The following is a 20,427-nucleotide window of genomic DNA, read 5'->3' on the forward strand; positions in this document are numbered from 1 at the left end:
ATTTTTAATATTAATATCCAGTTCAAAAATTATTTTAAATTTCATATTTCAACCGGTTTTATTCTAACACAATAGTTTAAATTGAATTTAATAATTAAATATATAAGGTAGACTAATTGTTTGAAATAATCTCAATAAGTAATTTAATGTAACCGACAAACTGCCATTTTTGAAATCATGATAATTATAGCGTCATAGTCATACGTCATAGCTAAGCCCCGCCTCGTAATGGTCCCCATGACATTATTGAACCTCGCAGATCCAGAGGCAGAACACCACACGATCCCGCGACGCATATAATCACGTGACCACCATGGGCGCATTCTTATCACGTCGGACTTCTACTTCTGACCTTCGCAATGGGAGCAGGACACGCCCGCGGGCAAGATACGAAAAGCGACTAAACGAAGCGACTCTTCCCAATTTAATTGACTGCTGACTACGTCATGCCCCACTATCAAAATTTTTTAACATTTGACATATCCGATGTGTACACCATTCTACCCAAAGATGCCTATATACTCGGTTTAATTTCCTTTTGCGATTTTACGTGACGCATTTTTGATGATTAAGATGGAACGAGTGCTGAGGTTTACGTTAAACCTATTAACATCCAAATGGATGGGTTTCTAACAAATGTTCACGATATAAGCCGCATCGGGCGGAGTTTGAGCTCGAGCCCTCCTGCCTGAAAGGCGGGCGTTCTACCACAGAACCACAGATACTAGGACCAACCCTAAGTCGAAGCTGGCAGTCGTGACGCTCTCTCGTGTATAGGCGACGTAGTAGGCAAGGATGGTGTTTTCAATGGCGATGTCCACGAAAACTCGGATTGATATTACCCTAGTTGTAGAAGTCGCGGACCACACTTAGAACCATTTTATAACTTTGCCTGCAATTGGGAAATTGACGTCTAAATAACCTACTTGCTAGAGTAGCGTTACGACAGCCTTCTATAGCATATGAGCTTATGATCTCGAGTGTAAAGAGATAAAACTGACAACAATCGGCCAAGCTAAGATATTGTATTAACTTTGAAATGAGAACGCTTTAAATACTAAACGGAAAATGAATAATTAACGTTAGAAAACAACAAAAAATAAGCGTAAATTTAAGTAGCAAATCTTCGTTTTAAGATCTTCTTACTCGTAACCACGTTGAAATGGAAGACGCATTTTAATTGTCTACTTTGTCTAATTAGGTGTTGGACGTAATAATTTTTTTAACAATTACTTTTGGCAGATCTGAATATTCAAATTCCCCTACAAAAAATGTACATGTATGTTGTGATTATTTACGATTGCTTACGTTAATGGCTATTGCCTCCTAGTACAACTTGTTTCAGAGATGGGAGTGTAAAGAGAGAAGGGATACATTTATGCCTTGGAGGGCCAACGGAGTAAATTGTTTCACTCCAGAGATTAGAGGGTTGAGGGTGGAGGGAAATCATTTTCACAAACACCCTATCCAATTCTCTCCGGATCTTGGAGTTTCGTTCCGGAGTTTTGCATACCTCTGAAGGGACGTAAGCAGAAAGATATTTTCACTCCGGAGTGTGGAGGGATAAAGCGTGGAGGAGGCAGTTATGTTTCGGAAATTGGAGGGAAAATAGCGGAGTGGGACAATTATGCCGTGGAGGGCTAACGGAGTTAATTTTTTCCGAGGGGTCGGACATTTACCAAAATCCCGTACACTTTGTCTAAAATCGCAAAATCTTTTAACTCTCTCTATGGTAAATTAACATTGAAATCCCAAAATCACTTCAAAAAGTACTGATAAAATCGCCAAAATCTCTACGAAATCCCGAAATCCCGTACAAAATAATGGCAAGTGTAAGACCCCTCGATTTTTTCACTCCGGAGATGTGAGAATGGAGTGTAGAGGGAAAAATGTGTTCCTCCTGTTCCCTCCGAAATTGGAGTTTCCCTCCCGAATTTCGCCCATGTATGGTTAAAAGTTAAAAACATTTAAAACCTTTAAAAAGTAATTGATGTTTATTATTTTATTTTCCGATTTGCGGAAAATTTAACAACACTATCCAAGAGTTTCGTATGACTTAGGACACCTAAGTGATTATTTTACATACATTTATTATTCTTATTATATGTATTATTTTCATATGATATAGTTTTATTAAACAAATACCTAGCATTTAAAATTGTTGAAAAATTTCAAGCAACAGCACACCAACTGCAATGCAATTACCAATGGCATACATTATTAACAAGATTTCCAAGTCTTTCATCCTCAGTTTCTTTTCGCCTTCTTTCGGCTTGGTCCAAAGAATATGATTCATCTGGAACTGGTAGCTCAAAATCAATTTCTGATAAATCCGTTGTTCCATCTCCATCATCATCCTTCAAGAAAAGTATTGTAGTTTAAGTGAATACCAAATCGAATGTTGTGAAGAGTTGGTTATTAAAAATTCCGCTAACATAAATGTGGTGCCCTCTTTGATCCACTGTTCGCTTCTCCTCGCGAGTGGATATGCGAGGTAGGTCGATTCCAAGGGCATAGAGATGTACATATTTCCTCTCGAAATTTCTTTGAATTCTTCCTGTTCATCCCATTTAAACCGGAGTACCGCCATGAGGTTCGAGTCTGTGATAACGCCGTACATTCCGCCGTCACTGAAGAAATCCTCAATGATCGTGCCCAGTAAGCACTCCGCTATGGTAACTCGAAGCTTCTGGTTGGATTGAATAATATTCAAAAGTTCGCGATACATTTTATCTTCTTTTGCCTAAAATTGAAAGTCATTCTTCAATCATGAAATATAATACGAAAAAGTATATTAACACATTTAATGGGCGTAATAAAATTTAAAGATGTCGGGTCGTTTACACATTAACGGCACTTTTTGGACTTAAAAAACCCACCTTTCAAATAAAAAATTAAGGAAAACTCCAGAGTGGTTAAAACACAATTTTATTTGAAACGTTTTTTATTAGAAATAATTGCGGTTGTTAATTAATTTTGAATTAAGAACTGAGAGAAAAAAGTTAAGAAAAAATTATAGAATTTATCTGGCAATCCCTAACGATAGAAAACACCCGCATATTTAACAGAAAATTCTGTCGGTAGGTACCCCCTATCACCGAACTATTGTTACACATGACGTCATACGTGGGGTTCCACAGGGGTCTTATCTGGGGCTCTTACTTTTAAACATCTAAACTTTGGACATACCTACCCTGATAAAACATTCTAAGCTTTATCAAGTGGCCGACGATCATAAAATAACCAAGTCAATAACATCTTAGAAGGATTGTCTTGCCTTACAAAACGATCTAGAATCGCAAAATGATTGGTGTAATGTAAATAACATACCCATTTATGATAGTTAAACAGTTGTGATCACCTATACGAATAAAATCAACAAAATATATTATGATTATTCAGTAAATTCCAATTCTCTTTAACGAGACTCGGAAATTAAGGACCTTGGTATAACGTTTTATCTCGAGGTCATAAGCTACTTGTTGCCATCTACAAGATATCAAAACAAATAAATTCTAGCGAATTCTCAGACATTTTTCTGCGTTAGATTATTAAAAATTCTGTAGGGTAAAAAGTCAACCATGAATCGAAAAACAGAATGTGTTCTATTTGAAAATAGCATATACATACAGAAAATAGGCTATTCTTCGATTGATGGCTGACTATTTAAAAAATCATTCAATTGGAAGGGTGAACTAGGTAGTGGGGGGCGGGGTTTCGTAGGCTCCAACGGTGGAATATTCTCGGAGCTACAATTATTTCACAAGTAAGCGTTACATGGTTCAACATCTAAGACAGACGGGTACGTACGGACGGGGGTATTAAGTCGGTTGAGCTATTATATCAAGGGGCACTATAAGGTTGGACCAACTTAACTGTTGGCAGAATGTCAAACCAACCATTTTCTGGAGAGTCGGCAAAAGTGACATCTGACCAATCGGTTGGACAATTTGCTTAGTAGTTGAGCGAGCTCTTACCTTCGATGTTGGCATAACGGGTTAGAACTGCTTATGTACTGACTGTCACAGATTAACAAAAATCTTACTATATTCCGACAATAAGATATTGTTTTAAAAAGGTCAAATTTTGGTGAGCTGCCGACCAAGACCATTTTTCCTACAACTTCCCAACCAATTTTGGACCGGCAGGTATTTCTGTATATTTGAAACGGTTTTTAACAATTGTGGAATGTACGTTTAAATACCATCGTTTTAGTTGTAATAGAACTATGAACCTTAAAATCGTTACAAAAATAATAATATTTATTTCGCAAAAACACATTCCCGGCCACCACGGAAATGACCAAAGAAAAACCAAATGACCAAAGTCAACGAGAAAAGGGAAAACCCAACTTCATCTATTTATTATAACTTAAGAAAAGTTTACATTACTTTCATTTTCAAGAATCTCTCCTCGGAGAAGTTTTTCAAAATAATGACATTTTTGGAATTTGATTTAATTATATCTTCCGGGCCTTCAATGAAGGAAAATGTTTCCATGGAAAATTCGGATCTCATTCGAGAAGTCAAGTCAATGTAAAACACTGTCGCAGATAGAAGCCAGGTCATGGCTGAAATTCTCCAGACTAAAGAGCCATGTGTCACCGGGTAAGCTGTCGAATGAATTATAAAAGCTCAAGCACGCTAATGTAATATGGTTTCTTACGCGAAGTTTCAAAGTTATTTATGTAATGGCGCCGATAAATAATGGCTTGACGTAATTTTCAACAAAGAAGGATATAATTTAAAAATTCTCAGTAAGCTCAAGCCGAGAGACGGGCAGCCCAATTGGGTCTCGCCATGATACCTTAAATAGTTCTGTTTAAGGCTCAAAGTGTACTCACGTTCGTAAAACAAGATGAGCAGAGATTCCCAAACTACCTCAATTGTTTCTTTGCAAAGTAATTTGATCTTTTGTTCAAAAGAAGTACGCCGGCAAAAACCACGAAAAGAAATTGCCATTAAAAATGAAAGCAGAATGACGCTTATTACGAATATAGAAAGAAACTGCAAAACAAATATAAAATTATTTGAAGGAAACCTTGCATTTCAAGGAATTCTTTTTCATCATAAGCTATCATTGTTTGAAATAAAAGAAAATCTGAGCTGAAATAATCCATATTTAGATGCTTCTGACAAAACATAATCGGACATAAATTTGTAGCGAGGTCTGCAAGCTATACTCACTCAATAGTATCAGCTTTTTGACCAAGGCACTCTAAGCCTAAGGCTCGCAGGCTTTCCTTGATGTTGAGATAAGGTTATAGCAGTTCGTGCAAATTTAATACACATAAAACTCTGCCATGTTAAAAAAAACTGTAAGGGCCTAAATCTAGGATTTTATTCAAAAAAGCTCATTATGTGAACACTTATGACGAAAAAATTAGCTGTAATATCAAAAATGTTTAAACGGAAGAAATTGGAACTTCAAGCTCAAACGTGAAGGTGGAGTTTAAGTAAATATTCAAAGAATTCCAATTTTTAAGGTCCATTTTTTGTAGTAATTTCCTTTTATTAACATGATTTTTATCTATTAAAAATTTCGTCAAATAAACGGCAAACAAAAGTATCTAATGACTGTAGGCGAAATGATCAGTTAGATCCTCGGTTAGATCACAGTGCTCTTATAAAAATATCACAAAATGTTTTTTTTCTTAAATTTGCACACTTCTAACTTACTCCGCACAACTAAAATGTATGCACGTGCTTTGATGCAAGTTGGTACGGGTTCCCGTTTATAGAATGAGCTAAAGTTTATTTTGAAAGCAAAATGTGTCATTATAAACATAATGAAATGATATTCGTTGATTTTTTTGACTTTCGAAAAGGAGGGACGCCTAGTCTACAAGTCAATTGGCAGACGCATTTTGACTTTTTCTGACAGTGGAGTAGCACACAGCCAGCGAGTATACTAAATAGAAAATTGACGAAAGATAACTTACATCCGCGCTGATATTAACGATATTCATTGACCTCGTTGAAGTGGCTTTTGGTGCGGAGGAAACCAAAACGATATCCGAACTTTTAAAAACTGTCGAAATTACGGAATGATTTTCTGTTCGTTCTGGATCGAATGTAGATAATTCGAGTGATAAGATCAAAACGTCAACCTCCTGAAACACCCAAAACAACTTTACAAAACTGAGCAAACCGCTATTTGAACAGACTATTAAACTGGGTAATAATATTAACTTACCCATGGTAACTCTTTGTCTACTCCATACTTTTGAATGTCGTCAAACCATATTGGAACATAGGAAATACTAAAAAAATATGTACTTAATCAAAAATGTAATTTTTATACTAAGCAAGAGTAGCTATGTAAAGAGGATTTTTAGTTGATCGCTATTTCCTTTCAAACATATAAATCAGCCCAAGATTTCATTGGTTCCCTAATACTGAGTTTTTTCGACGCACTTTTGTAACGAAAAATCTGATATCGTCTTGACGTCGTTATTCTTGCTTAGTATAAACTAATAAAACACTATATGTATGTAAATTTAATCTAGATAGCTTAGCGAATAGAGCTGGTCAATATGTGTTCGTGAGCAAGGTGATAAGGAATAATAGTTAAAATATAACAAATAAGATTTTATGGGTCACGTATGAAAACTGGACCTATCAACGGATAATTCGTTGGAGGACTACTCACGCAGACGCTGTATCAAATCAATTGCGACGTTGGGAGCCAAATCTAGTGCACATTCTGTGAAGGTCAAATTTAATTAAATATTTAAATTGCATCAATATACTTGGCTAAATGGATTCCAAAAAACGTCCAGTTTTCATAAAGAGTCAGATCAATATAAAATTAACTAGCCAGATAAATAGTTTTTCTCAAAACATTTTAAAATAAAGTTACTAAAGTAGCTTAAGGTTTTAACTATGACCTTTACACTAACTCGGAATGGTAATGGTTTTTGTTAAGGTTACGGCCGAGGGGTCGGACATTGGAGGGAAAATAGCGGAGTGGGACAATTATGCCGTGGAGGGCTAACGGAGTTAATTTTTTCCGAGGGGTCGGACATTTACCAAAATCCCGTACACTTTGTCTAAAATCGCAAAATCTTTTAACTCTCTCTATGGTAAATTAACATTGAAATCCCAAAATTACTTCAAAAAGTACTGATAAAATCGCCAAAATCTCTACGAAATCCCGAAATCCCGTACAAAATAATGGCAAGTGTCCGACCCCTCAATTACGGCATATTACCGTTTAGGGTTGAGGACAAGGATGGGTTCCCGTTACTTTTGGGGACCTAATTTTCATACTTATTTAGTATTTGTATGTCGGTTAAATATCCTCAGTTATAAAAATAAGAAAACATTTTTTATACGTGTAGAACCAGTACCAAGAGGAGATCAATACGGTAGACGTACCCTTACAAGTTACAAAGTTCCCGCGTTTTAAAAAACGAAGCCACGTTAACAGTATCCACAAGCTAATGGCCTCGTCAAAAATAAATGAATTAATTTGCGGCTTTGCAAATATTTATCCGTATATAAGAAAGTGTATCAACTTTAACTGATGATGTACAGTCAAAAGATCAAAATAACATCCCATTTTATTACACATTTCACTTTTCACTATGGCTAGCGGAATTTTAATTTTATTTAGTTTTAGAGGACCCGTAACCAGTAACGGATTATTTAAGGTGGGGCCCTATGTAGATATTAGTGGGGGACTATGTAGGGAAAGTATTAAAACGCAAAACTCGCATGTCCTGAAGCTTTCTGTTGCTATAGGCCTAGTCCTTAATCCGTCACTGCTTGCAACATATTTGGCTTCAATTTGTATGACGTAGCGCGTCTGCTTGGTTTCTGTCGATGAACACATTTCTTTTGACTGTTTATGAAAAACATTGAAATAAAAGAAATTAATTTCGAATAAATGCGGTTTTTTATTTATGAATAAAATTAACCCATTCAATGATTCCTAATAAAAGGTTGAAGCTGTTAACGTTTTCGCTGCGAATAGTTGCCTCATCTTAAAACGAGGATTCGATCTTAGCCTTCGCTTGATAATACTAACATCATAATATTCCGATCATAAAAATCTGCTTACCATGTGTTAAACACGTTTGCTAAATCAGCACCGACCAGGTTAATGGCCTTTTTCATTTCCTCAATGTATAATAATTCCTGCAAGAAAGAAGCTCTCGTTTTTGAAATGTAATGTAGATTGAAAATCTTAATATAAGCTTTTAGTACCAGTTAACTCGCTAAACATAAGCTTCGAAAACAGTTAACAAATGAAGGTGTGAGGGTTCAGTTATTTTGGTCTAGGAGTGTTTTCCTTATATCCTAGGTCTGCCAGACATTTATATGGCACTAAAAATTCCCAAATGGCGAAACCAGGCTACTTATGCTACTTCAGAGTCTTTTTCTTGATTTTGGAAAACTTACAAAGATCTGGAGGTAGAGATCGACACGAGTCCCCGAACTAGAGATCGGCGGAGCAGATAAATTAACTGGCAAAATTTCAATTAATCATAAAAATTGCGGTTAACCGTTTATCCATGGATATTATACATGGACAAAAACGATTTAATATGGGAAAATCCAAAAATAACTGATTATTTTTGGATAATTTTTGTTAATGGATATTATCCAAACAAACGGTTAATTGTTATCCAAACGCCGTCCTCTACCCAAAACAAAAGGGTTCGAAACAACTTCATATAATACAAACTCACTTTAACAACGCCAAGTCTAACTAGTCTCGAACTTGTACAATTATAGTTCATTGCCAGTGGTTGTTTGTGAAAAGATTTATTTATTTCAAATGTGTTTTATTTATTCACTTTATCTATAATCAAAGATATAAATAGTAAATAATCCAAATTATGGCAACGTCATTTCTTTTAAAATATTAAAAATATATGAAAGCTTTCGAAAAAGTCAAAGCTTTTTTTACCTCTCCAAACTCTTTTGTTGCTTAGTGACTGCAAATTGCTCAAAAAGATTCAAAAAAAGGTTGTTTTTTTCTGAATCAATTAGAAAAATGAATGCCGCAGAGGATAGAATTCTGTGTTCCGTGATGTCGTAACCAAAATTTCAAAAATCATCACGCACATATTTACTTAGTATTTAGATATATAACCCGATGGCTCAAATATTTCTGTTCTATAACCACCTTTAAAATATATTGGCGGCTGCTGTTTAGAGATCAAGCAACTGTCTTTCCCGGAAAAATCTGTAAAATGATTTGTTTAGCTTTTCCTTTGAAACGAACACTTTATTTAATTACTCTCCTGAAATGAGAGTAGCCAAATATTTCCCCAAACCACTTCAATTAAATTAATTTTTTTTAAGAAAAAAGTAGAATTCATTTACTTCTTTGTTTCAGGGACGCCATAGACCCAATTATTTTAATGCAAAAGAACTGTAAATGCTCGGAACTTGTTCTGAGTTTCCAAATAAATTTACTTCTAAAAGTAGAGCCTGAAGTATAGATTGGTACAGAAAATAATATGCAGCGGAGAAAATGTTTACGCAGCAAACGCTAAGATATATAAAATAACACATTTCCTAAAGTTTTAGTATTTATTTATGCCAGAGAAATACGCTTAAAATATACAAAATAACAGGAGATTCAAACAGAAACTGACGCATGTAAAAAAAAATTATACTACACCCAATGACCAAAAGAGGGCCCTTTTGGAAAAAGCTTTTCTCTAATTCCAAGAAACTGCGTACGCAGCGATAACACTTTGCCCCGAAAATGCGTACGAGTTCGCAGCCCAGACCAACAGACCGACAGACACACTTTATTTAAAAATAAATGTAATTTTCTGAAAACGTTATAAAATCTTCTTCGGAGTAAGTGAATTTTTTGATTTGCTGCAGATCGTATTCTTTCTCAATATAAATCTAAACATATAATCCTTGGTGTTAATATTTTAATAAAATTAAACATATTCGTCAAGTAAAGAGATACCATTTTTTTAAAAGATTAGGTGATTAGATAATTTTTAAGAATGGTTTTTATTTTTTTAATTGTTATAATAACTCTTTATTGGTTAATGAAAACCTTTTCTATTTCTAAGCCAATATTGTAGACAATGAAATGATAAAATGTGACAATGCCTTCTAGCGGAATTTAAGAAACGGTATTGTTCGATTAAAATAGGCAAAATTATTACCACGTTTATTGTTTTTATAAATCAAAGTCGTTAATTAATTCTTTTGTGATGTATTTTATTTAAAAGTTTTCGGTGCTATCTGAATCTTCTGTCAGAACAAACTTTTTAAGGTGTAGCCCTAAATTTTATACATTTTAGCTAATCTATTTACAAGAGTTATCGCAAATAATATCCAGAAAAGAATTAACAATGATTCGATCAAATAATTTGATTAAGACTTGATTAAAATCTAAGCGAGGAATCAATTTAAGTTTTTATTGACCAATTGCGTCTGCACAAATAACATTTTTTAAATAATTTATTTTTATTCCCTTATAATTTTGCAAAACTTAACAAAAATTTCTAGTTTCATGCGGCGTGGAATAGATTTAATTATTAATTTTCAATAAAATGCACATTTAAAAAAAACAAGAATCCAGTATCCATGCAACTCTATGTGGAAGTATGCGGAAAATTTCTTATATTTAAAATATATAAATATTTAATCAAAAATTGATCATAAATTGATAATACATGTATAATTATCGGTGCACATAAAATTTTTATCCAAGATTTAATTTGAAGTCAATTGCGATTCGACCATATATATTTCTGGCGTATTCTTCGAGGAGACCTGTACCACCCATTCCATTTACAAAAGGTTAAATCTTTAAATGAGGCTGATTATCTAAGGTGATTCGAATTTGTCACTGGATTCAGGAGCAGACTGACGACCTCAATTGGTTAAGAACGTTCTTGTGACAGAATCTTTAATTTACATAATCGTCATGAGTCGCAGAAAGAAAATCCGCACGCGGCTACCGTTAGGTGGCATCAAATGCAGTTTAGTCGTAACTTCTGCAGTGGATTTGTTGGTGACCATTTAATTGTAACTTATTTTCTACCCCCAAGACTAAGTGGTGAGTATAAGACACTTTGCCAGAGCTGCTTTAAGACGTACCGCTAGCAGTAAGACCACGAGTGTGGTGTGTGTGGGACGAAGCAGCCCCTCACCTTAGCTTTCGCACTAGAGCTCATCTTGATGCCGAGTCTCCTCAGAAGTGGATAGGTCGAGGCGGAACTTTTGCATGGCCAGCCAGATCTCCTGATCGGAACCCAGGTGATCTCTATCTTTGAGGCCATATCATGGAATTCTTATACAACACTGAAGCTCGAGACGTTGAAGTCCTACGTCAACGCATAATTGACGCCGGCGAAACAATCCGAAAAACGCCAGAAATCTTACTTTGTGTTCAATTATCTTTCCGAAGAGGCATCCAAGCTTGTTTACACGCCAATGTGGGCCATTTAAAACTTCTTTTGTAAATACAATAATCAATGTAATGTTAGGTAACAGTTCTTGTACCCTTTGAGAAAATATAAGATTTTTTTTCATTTTTTTCTGTGTCTCTTGGTATTTAAAATCATCATAATTTCAAATCATAACGATCGAATTCTTTGTGCAAACTCTTAATAAGCTTTTTCTAACATAATATTTTACTCACTCATTTCATAACACGTGTTTGCTCCTTGCTACTCGGAGAACATGAATTTCTACCCATACTTTTATATCTGCGGACATAGTGAAAAATGGGTACACAAGACTGAGATCCGCAACATTTACGACCTACGACAACGAATTATTGATCGTGGATTCGTAACACGCCTCGAATCTTTGAACGGGTTGAAAAATGATTCGCTGGTGCCCCAGGTGATCGTTTTGTACATTTTTCGTAATTCAGTTAATTTGGTACTTATTGATTTTCATTTTCTTTCTTCAAATGCCATAAGTAACTTTCTTTCAAATGAAATGGTCACTTAGAAACACCACTCCTTGTTATTGTTAATTTCTACACGTAGAATACTTCTTTCATTTCAATAACGCACTTTTGATGCTTGTTTTTTTATCGAAAAAGATAAGAAAGCAAATGCTCCGGCTCCGGATTTTTAGGGGAGCCGAGTTTTCGATCCGGCTACGGATCCAGCTCCGACTTAACCCCCTATCGGCTCCAGTCGGCTCCGGCTCCGGCTCCAGTTCCAGGTGTTTTAAACCGGCTCCAGGAGCCGGCTCGAATTAAATGGGTAGGTCACAATACCTTAATGGTAATTTCTTATGTTTAAGCTTTGGTAGCGTCCATAAATTACGTGAGGCGTTTAGGGGAGGGAGTGGATCGAGCTGAATCTCTCCCAATCTCACGTGGAGGAGAGGGGGTTTCGCAAATATCACGTAATTTTTTCTGCAAAGAAACAGTGTAAAATTGCAATAAAACTGTATTAAATTAAGTATTTCAACCCTTGCACACCTTCATCAGCAAGCCCCAAGACCTCTATTGCCCAAGTGTACGTGGTAATCTGAATCAGAGATGCTGCAGTACATTCGGTATCTACTTTTCATTCATCACAAGATCGTCGGAGCACCGGCGTGCCGTCCACAGAGCACCACCTGCACCAGCACGCAAAGTGTGACCTTCACGGATTGTCACACGCCGAGTTACTGAGCTTCTGAGTGCAAGCAACAACGGTTTAAAGTATATTATTGTTCGATTTTCTCACTGTGATTCTAGACTAAGTTCTGTCTAAAATACTGGTCTTAATTAGTCCTAAAGGGAATATAACCGACAAAGCAATATTTATGAAAGAACCCTTAATTTTTTTAATTTTCTCTGTACAGTGGTGCCGAACATTTTTAAAGCCAAAGTCAAGAGAAGCCAGAGCTGCAAAAGTTGATGTTCCACACCAAATACCGGAGGTTATATTCCCTTTAAATATAAATAATTAATCAAATTTTTTTTAAATAAATCCAAAGCAATCAAACACTGATTTACGTATTTACACTAAAAATGCGCATTTTGAAAAAGCTCACGTGATATTAGGGGGGAGGGGGGGTTCGAAGCTGGTCGAAAAATCACCAAAATCGCCTCACTTAATTAATGGACGCTCCCTTTTTTGCTATGAATTTACGAGTCCTGGAATATGCAGTAGCAGACTCCACTTATAATTTGGTAAATACTACTTATTTAAGTCGTAGCAGTGGTACACTCCTCTGGTAACTTTGTTGTAAAATAAAATATTATTATTACTATTGATGAATGATGATGTTGTGATGTTTATTTAACGCTTTGATTAGCTTTTGAAACACAATAATGTATTCTTTCACAGAAAAATTAGTGTTATCTTAATATATACATGCGCTTAAAAAATAATTAGTGCAATCGGAGCCGTCTCCGGCTCTTGGATTTTGCATCCGGCTCCGCCTTTTAAGGGAACCGAGTTTTGGATCCGGCTCCAGCTCCGAGGTCGGAGCAATACTAAGGAATAATAGAAACTGCACATTTGCGCGTTTTTCAACGTTTTGGAGTCGATTTTTGACGGCCAAGTACTCGGATACAGTTCAATTTAGGAAAACGTTTCTGAGGACATTTTTCACTCCTTGTTACCCAAAGAAAACACCTGTAAATTTGTGTCAGACTTCTCCGAAACACCCTGTTTATGTATACAACAATTGCACGGGTTTAAGTGGGGAGTTCAGGCCTGTCACTCATTTAGTTCACCTCGTCCTATCCACCTCGAGGGGAACGTCGCATACTGAATGCAGGCAAAAAGGAGTTTGTTAACAATACAATATTGTAATTTACAAAGTAGAGGATTTTAACCCGTGTTTATTTTTATCTGGGGTTATTTTAAAGACACAACGACAAAGGTGAATAAAATTCGAAAGAAAATCATTAAGTCCATATATTAAAAACTGATATTGGGTACAACTAACAATATAACCCTTACAAAAATTACAAGATATAATGTCCAAAATAAGGTCTTATTCGTATCCAATATTGTTTGGATAAAATAGGTTTTCATATTTAGTAATTGAATCAAACATGAAACATTTTGGAAACACATTTCGATCAAAATCTAATTAAGATGTGCCAAACAACAATAGTTTTGGAATTTACGATTTGATCAACCATTTTCGTAAAGGAGGAACAAATAGATTAAATAATGGATGTATCCGTAATATATCACATTGAAATAATCATTTAACTCAAAGCTAAGCAAAAATTATAAATATTAAGACAAAATATAGCACTTATATAAACAAAAGTAAGAAATGATTGTGTGGAAATCTGAAACATTAATACATATTGACATATTTATAAAAAAAAGCGAATATTTTCTTCGGTACAAATGCGTTATCTTGTTCAATTAATCGTATGACATTGTTCGGTGTTATTTAAGTTATTACTCATAGTATATTTTCATAATGAGAAATTGTAGGAAAACGTTAATATTTTCTCCAGATTGTATTGCTTTCGTTTTAATCAAATTAAAAGCATTTAATATGGAATACAATATATGTAGTTTGTTATCGTTAAGGCACTTCGTGTTAATAGGCTCTTGAGACACAGTGCTATTAACAGGACCCCGTATTTACTTTATTTAGATTCCGGCTGTAACGCTGTATTAGTCTAAGTCTCGTTTTTTAAGATATGAAATATTACAGTCTATCATTTTGTACGCGTGGTAAAACTGGAAAACAAGGCTCTAACTTCGGCTGCAGATTTAGACAGGCATTTCTGAGTTATTTGAAACAACCACGTTTTCTTTAACCCAATATTTATTAAGTTTTAAATTGTTTCCAATAAGCAATAGGACGGAATCTACAAGTTCGGGCCCTTATTCTCACCTGTAAAAGACGTAACCCACAATATGAGGGGGGGGGGGGAATATATTTCCTGAGGTTTTTACGTGTCGTTTTTTTCGCTCATTATGGGTTTCTAATGAAACACAATCCTTGAATCTATAGTACCTGAAACCTTTCTCTTGTTTTCAACATCTCTATCAAAAGGTCTTTTACGTACAAATAGGACTTCGGTTTGTAAACTGGGTCTATGTACTAAGCTTTCATCCTCTTGCTAAAACACCGCGCAACTCTAAATATATAAAAGGAAAAAAATCACAATTTTTGATTAAAATTGTTCTTTGTATCGATATATTGGGAAATCGTGTCCAATGAATACCAACCGAGGGGTTCCATCTATTGTTTGAGCCACACGCCTATTACAGTGGAAATTATGATCAATGGCAGCTAAAATTATTCTCATACTGTATACGTCAAAGCTATAACGGGGACCAAACATTTGATTATTTGTAAATAAAGTTTGTTATAAATATCTGCAAACTTATTCACCAAAAAGCAATTCTCTATGGAGCATACATCAATACAAGGCGGTTATAATTTTCTAAAAAACCCGTGTGGCGAAAATTGACATAATATTCCATTTTTTCATCAAATACGGCTTCAAAACATTAGACCTCAAAGCGTCTAAGGGTTTACTGCCATGTTCCAGCCAAGGTCTTTCACGAATTTCATAAGAGGCTCGTGGTCGCATTTCATTCAGCCCGCCTTTGATACCATCTAATGCTAGGTGTTTGTAACATGAAACAAGCAGGTGCTCCAGAGCTCCCTCAAATACTAGACGCTACCTCCGCATAATTAGGCAGAATACCTAAAATGGTTTCGAATTTGGGAGGCCCAGTTTTAGTTTAGAGAGCTACAAGAATATAAGAAAGTGAGAGCTGGTGACAAAATTAAATTTTATTCTTTCAACTATTGGTAGAAACTTCTTACATCTAGAATTTTTTTAATATTTTTGCCCCCATGCCAGATATCATAGGAATGTAAGGTAAAACTCAATTTTGTAGTCCAGATTTTTCTATTCCGAAAACCAAATTTTTGTATTCGGTACATTTTTTAAATTATAATCTAGTACTTAATCATTTCAGCTGACACTTGAATATGAGCGTCAGTTACGATTTCCGAAACTTTGAAATTATAAATTTCGCCAAACGTAACAATTTCATGGGCCGTTCTTCTGAACGCCAGAATTTCCATATTCGTTCTTTTTCCTTTAGCGTGCCTTACATCTCTGTTATCTTGTGCTAGGATTTTTGAGTTTGAACAATTCCCCAGTATGTACGTATGATACATCGAACAGTGGCCAGGGGAATCGTTCCTGCCATCCCCCGCAGAGAAAGGGATTATCGTTCCGCAAATGAGATAATAAATCTGATATCTTATATCATTCGCTGAACGGTAATCGCCAAGATTCTCTCTACTCCCCCTCCCCCTTTTCCCTCTCCCCATTCGCTGAACGGTAATCGCCAAGATTCTCTCTGCTCCCCTCCCCCTTTTCCCTTTCCCCATTCGCTGAACGGTAATCGCCAAGATTTTCTCTGCTCCCCCTTTTTCCTCTCCCCATTCGCCGAAATATAATCGCCAAGATTTTTCTGCCTTTTTCCCCCTCCCCAGTCGTCGGAATATAATCGCCAAGATTTTCTCTGTGCTTCCTTCCCCCTTCCCGTTCTCCAGAATTAGTTTTCCTCGTGCAGATTTCTGGAGGACAGATTTTACCCCTCCGCTTATCCCCAATCGCCAAAATTTTTCATTCTCCAGAATCTGTACTACCCAGCGCTACTATCTTTGTTAACCAGATTATCTCTCTCTCATTCACCAGCTCCTTTCCCCCTCTCGGCTTTTCCCCTATTCGCTATAAATCACAGCAGTTTGCCAGAATTAGATCACTCCGAAATAATTAATGTAACCAAAATTGGACCGCCAGTTTATTCTTTTTAGGGGAATCTCTATGGGAGTTTAACATTACAATAAAGCTAAAAGGTCGAGTTTGGGGTAGGGTTCGGCAAACGGGTAAGAGTTATTTAACGTAGAGATAATTTTAATTTTATTATTACGCAGGAATTAATATAATTCGAAGTTTTTCATTTTAAATCAAGGAATACTTCTGCGTATTGTTCCATACCAGAGTGACTGAGAAAAATCATATCACCTCGGGTAGGAATCGAACCTACGACCTTTGGGTTACCGTCCCAACGCCACTACCATTGGACTACCGAGGCCATGAATAATCAGGCCTCGGACATCCAATTTAAGAATGACTCGATCTGGTTCACATTATTGACGGAATATATTTAACCCGTTGTTGACGGTGCCGTAGCATTTAACGTCAACTAATTTATAACAGGACCTTGATAGCCTGTAGTCATAACATAGAGATAATTTTAATTTTATTATTACGCAGGAATTAATATAATTCGAAGTTTTTCATTTTAAATCAAGGAATACTTCTGCGTATTGTTCCATACCAGAGTGACTGAGAAAAATCATATCACCTCGGGTAGGAATCGAACCTACGACCTTTGGGTTACCGTCCCAACGCCACTACCATTGGACTACCGAGGCCATGAATAATCAGGCCTCGGACATCCAATTTAAGAATGACTCGATCTGGTTCACATTATTGACGGGATATATTTAACCCGTTGTTGACGGTGCCGTAGCATTTAATGTCAACTAATTTATAACAGGACCTTGATAGCCTGTAGTCATAACATAGAGATAATTTTAATTTTATTATTACGCAGGAATTAATATAATTCGAAGTTTTTCATTTTAAATCAAGGAATACTTCTGCGTATTGTTCCATACCAGAGTGACTGAGAAAAATCATATCACCTCGGGTAGGAATCGAACCTACGAACTTTGGGTTACCGTCCCAACGCCACTACCATTGGACTACCGAGGCCATGAATAATCAGGCCTCGGACATCCAATTTAAGAATGACTCGATCTGGTTCACATTATTGACGGGATATATTTAACCCGTTGTTGACGGTGCCGTAGCATTTAACGTCAACTAATTTATAACAGGACCTTGATAGCCTGTAGTCATAACATAGAGATAATTTTAATTTTATTATTACGCAGGAATTAATATAATTCGAAGTTTTTCATTTTAAATCAAGGAATACTTCTGCGTATTGTTCCATACCAGAGTGACTGAGAAAAATCATATCACCTCGGGTAGGAATCGAACCTACGACCTTTGGGTTACCGTCCCAACGCCACTACCATTGGACTACCGAGGCCATGAAAAATCAGGCCTCGGACATCCAATTTAAGAATGACTCGATCTGGTTCACATTATTGACGGGATATATTTAACCCGTTGTTGACGGTGCCGTAGCATTTAACGTCAACTAATTTATAACAGGACCTTGATAGCCTGTAGTCATAACATAGAGATAATTTTAATTTTATTATTACGCAGGAATTAATATAATTCGAAGTTTTTCATTTTAAATCAAGGAATACTTCTGCGTATTGTTCCATACCAGAGTGACTGAGAAAAATCATATCACCTCGGGTAGGAATCGAACCTACGACCTTTGGGTTACCGTCCCAACGCCACTACCATTGGACTACCGAGGCCATGAATAATCAGGCCTCGGACATCCAATTTAAGAATGACTCGATCTGGTTCACATTATTGACGGGATATATTTAACCCGTTGTTGACGGTGCCGTAGCATTTAACGTCAACTAATTTATAACAGGACCTTGATAGCCTGTAGTCATAACATAGAGATAATTTTAATTTTATTATTACGCAGGAATTAATATAATTCGAAGTTTTTCATTTTAAATCAAGGAATACTTCTGCGTATTGTTCCATACCAGAGTGACTGAGAAAAATCATATCACCTCGGGTAGGAATCGAACCTACGACCTTTGTTTAAATAAATCTATAATACAACAATGGATTAACGTTAAAATTTTGAACTCTACCTTAAAAAATGAAATAAAAATAACCAATTATTTTGTTATCATAATTCAATAATTTAAGGGAAGCAAAATATCATCAGAAAAAAACTACCAAATATATTTTAGATAAAAAACATCCCAGTTTCTTAACAATCGTTAAAATGTACAGATGTATAGGTAGCTAAAAAGTTTATTTATCGGTTATTTTTATTTTTTTGGGATATACAAATTTAGACTTTGAGTAATGGTATATTACATCGATTATTTACGAAAATTTTGAACTAGTTTATGTTAACCGAATCTATCGCGTACATTAGTCAGTTAGTCGGCTGTCGAAGAGGTTTTCATTTACAAGCTAGCGTTGATAGTTAATAAATTGAAAGAGTAATATGATGGCGCAAGGTCCAGCTCCAGGACTCGTTGCGAAAAAAACCCGCAGCTTTGTGTGGGATCATTTCAAGATTGAAGGAGGGATGGCTATTTGTAATTATTGTGAAAAGTAGGTAAACCCAATTCCATTATTATAGTCATTACAACAGACTTAATTGAACCATATAGGGTCGATATTACCTATAGACATTTCTCCGCGTTACGTCGCGTCGCTGTCCATGCTAGCCTACGTTCTGTTTTCGGCCTTTACCAACTCGCCGCTCAGTGGCATTCGCTTAGCGAATAAATTTCGCTTTTTACTTGACGTGTATATTTGGGTTTATGTCTATATGCAAGCTTGCTTTTATACCAATTACGAATATCCTCGAGACCTCAGTGTGCTTTCATCCTTTTTGATAAACAAGTAGACCAAAAAAAAAGGTGAAACATAGTTTGGAAATATTGCTTTTGTTTAAGCGAATGTGTATAGTTTTCGATATAAGCAGTAAAATTTTATATATTTTCTACCTTTGATAGATTTTTAAGTTACAGAATAAGATCCCTGGCCGTAACACACTGTGGGCCTGTTGCAAAAGCCCTAGCCAAAGGGCTAGCCCATTGAATTTAGCATGTTTGATTCTAGCAGAGCACACTTTAGCCACGGGCCCTAAAGCCGCATCCACCCGTACCTTCGGGGATATTACGAGCGCTCCTTCAACATTTGGAGCGGTGACCGTGACCGTTTGAACAGAGCGGGTTGACATCGTGGCCTGACTGGCTTAAGAGTACCACGTGACCATCAAATCACATTCAAAACCGAACGAGTGAGCCACGCGATTTTCAATTGGTGCATATCCATGTAAAGCTTCTTTCCCACTATCGCGCGTCATAATGTAATTTTCTTTACGCGCGTAATAAGCTTTGTACGTCTCAAAACTGAGAAACGCGTCGTTGCGCGCGCTAGTGGAAAACAAGCATAAGGTCGAAGCGGTGCGAAACGTTTCTGAGGCTTAAATTATTTCACTCTCTGTAAGCGATAAATATAAGTTTCGAATATTCACAGTTAACGTTAATTTATTCTTGCGATAAATCATATTTGCTATATTCCCGTATCTAGGGGTAAATACAAGATGCATGAAAATAAAAAACAGCAGGGTACTACTCAGTTAAAATACCACCTTGAAAAAAAAACACACAGAACTTTTAACTCAATTGGGAAATTTGGAGGTAAATTTAAAACCAGAACCTAATTACCTTAAGGCGCGTAGGAACGTTTTGAATTAAGGGGGTACAACTTGGATATTGAATTTGGCGCCCC

General features: G+C 36.1%; 5 non-coding genes across 5 annotated transcripts; all 5 read right to left on the minus strand.

The window, feature by feature from the left end:
- Window positions 1–16,962: 16,962 nt before the first annotated feature.
- TRNAT-GGU (transfer RNA threonine (anticodon GGU)) lies at window positions 16,963–17,035 on the minus strand. Its single transcript has one exon. It is a non-coding gene; the product is annotated as a tRNA-Thr (tRNA).
- A 270-nt stretch (window positions 17,036–17,305) lies between these two features.
- TRNAT-GGU (transfer RNA threonine (anticodon GGU)) lies at window positions 17,306–17,378 on the minus strand. Its single transcript has one exon. It is a non-coding gene; the product is annotated as a tRNA-Thr (tRNA).
- A 270-nt stretch (window positions 17,379–17,648) lies between these two features.
- On the minus strand, window positions 17,649–17,721 carry TRNAT-GGU (transfer RNA threonine (anticodon GGU)). The gene has a single exon. It is a non-coding gene; the product is annotated as a tRNA-Thr (tRNA).
- Window positions 17,722–17,991: 270 nt separating this feature from the next.
- Window positions 17,992–18,064, minus strand: TRNAT-GGU (transfer RNA threonine (anticodon GGU)). Its single transcript has one exon. It is a non-coding gene; the product is annotated as a tRNA-Thr (tRNA).
- A 270-nt stretch (window positions 18,065–18,334) lies between these two features.
- Window positions 18,335–18,407, minus strand: TRNAT-GGU (transfer RNA threonine (anticodon GGU)). Its single transcript has one exon. It is a non-coding gene; the product is annotated as a tRNA-Thr (tRNA).
- Between the last annotated feature and the right edge of the window lie 2,020 nt (window positions 18,408–20,427).

Source organism: Leiobunum rupestre, chromosome 1 (assembly GCF_980474605.1).
Source record: "Leiobunum rupestre chromosome 1, qqLeiRupe1.1.hap1, whole genome shotgun sequence".
Taxonomy (NCBI): Eukaryota; Metazoa; Arthropoda; class Arachnida; order Opiliones; family Sclerosomatidae; genus Leiobunum; species Leiobunum rupestre.